Raw genomic sequence first — 1,518 nt, forward strand, 5'->3', positions numbered from 1 at the left:
GGAGGTTGCAGTGAGCTGAGATTGTGGCTCTGCACTCCAGCCTGGGCAACAGAGCAAGACTCCATCTCAAAAAAAAAAAAAGAATAAATAATAGAGTATTCACATTTACCGAGCTTTTATTTTCAGTAGTTACAGGTAAGAGATGAAAGAGACAGAATTTAGTTTCATACTTTGATACCATTTTTTGAAACAATGGCCAATGGTACCTTTATCATTCAAAATTTTTCAAAACTCAAAAAGGACAGAAATGAACATATCAGGTCTACCAAATAACCTAAACATTCATTAATTTACCATTGAATCTTATGATACATTAATTGAAATAAAACCGTTTTACAGCAAAGAAAATTCTAGTGTTTGCTTTACAAATTGACATTACAGTATCTTTTTTATTCAAGTGGGGCCTGAAAGTGCCAGTGTTCCTCCCAAAACATGCATGAATTTACCACATTCCCATATGAGAAATAATAATGTGTCACTTGGCCTTGAAAAAAATATGACCATTAATGTAACCACTTAGAATAAAAAGAAAGTGCCAGGAGTTCAAGACCAGCCAGGGCAACATAGTGAGACCCCATGTCTACAAAATGTTAAAAAATTAGCCAGGCATAGTGGCACACGCCTATAGTCCCAACTACTTGGGAGGGTGATGTGGGAGGATCACTTGAGCCCAGGTGTTCAATACTGCAGTGAGCCATGATTGCACCACTGCCCTCCATTCGGGGCAACAGGAGGGTTAAAAAAAAAAAAGAATAGAAAGAAAGCACCATTATTAACTGAATTGGGATCTGTCCTAATAATATCAGAGTAGTTATTGTCTGGCACTTGGGGTTAATCAGACACTTAAGTCTCTACTTATATTAACATGTGGATTTGTGATTTTACAAGATATTCCCATTAATACTCTATTGAACTTAAATCAATTTTTCTTGTAGAGTTCACGAAGCATTTCTCTACCTTCATCTTTGTATCAGAATCATCATTATGAACCATTTTATAAATGTATCATATCCATGCTAGTTAAGAAAACATTCTGGTTGGCAACCTGTTGGGTAAACCATTTCCAAAAGTAAAAAATGCCTGCCACAAAATAAGTCTGTTGCACTTTTATGACAATAATAAAATAAAAACTTTCATACTCTTTGAAAAAATAAGAAAAGCATTGCTCAGTCCACTTACAGTGAGCTCACAGAAATCGATGCTATCAAGGCTTTTGCTTCTGTGTAATCTCCCTTTAATTCGTCTTAAAGAGGGTTTTCCTTGGCTGACACTAGAAGTAGCACCATTAGGATTTTCAGAGGATGGGGTTACCCTGCAAAAAAGAAAAAAATTATTAAAAAGACAGGTTTACAGGTGAACACATTTCTCAAGTTTCAGGTAAGCATTTACTCAAGGGTAGCTTTGGAAATATCACACTCCGTTTTCCAGTCAAAAAGTTAAGAACCACAGCGGAGCTACATTCTATCAGATACCCTTTCTAAGTATTTCTTAGCTAGTTTAGACATCCTGACAGGGTTC

General features: G+C 36.0%; 1 protein-coding gene across 1 annotated transcript in view; it reads right to left on the bottom strand.

Moving 5' to 3' along the window:
* TJP1 (tight junction protein 1) overlaps window positions 1-1,307 on the bottom strand; it is a 274,337-nt gene extending 273,030 nt beyond the window's left edge. The window contains exon 1 of the mRNA XM_011949255.1: window positions 1,180-1,307. The gene's annotated coding sequence lies outside the window, so the exon portion shown is untranslated. The remainder of the gene's footprint in view (window positions 1-1,179) is intronic.
* Window positions 1,308-1,518: the final 211 nt, after the last annotated feature.

Source organism: Colobus angolensis, unplaced genomic scaffold (genome assembly GCF_000951035.1).
Source record: "Colobus angolensis palliatus isolate OR3802 unplaced genomic scaffold, Cang.pa_1.0 Scaffold294, whole genome shotgun sequence".
Classification (NCBI taxonomy): Eukaryota; Metazoa; Chordata; class Mammalia; order Primates; family Cercopithecidae; genus Colobus; species Colobus angolensis.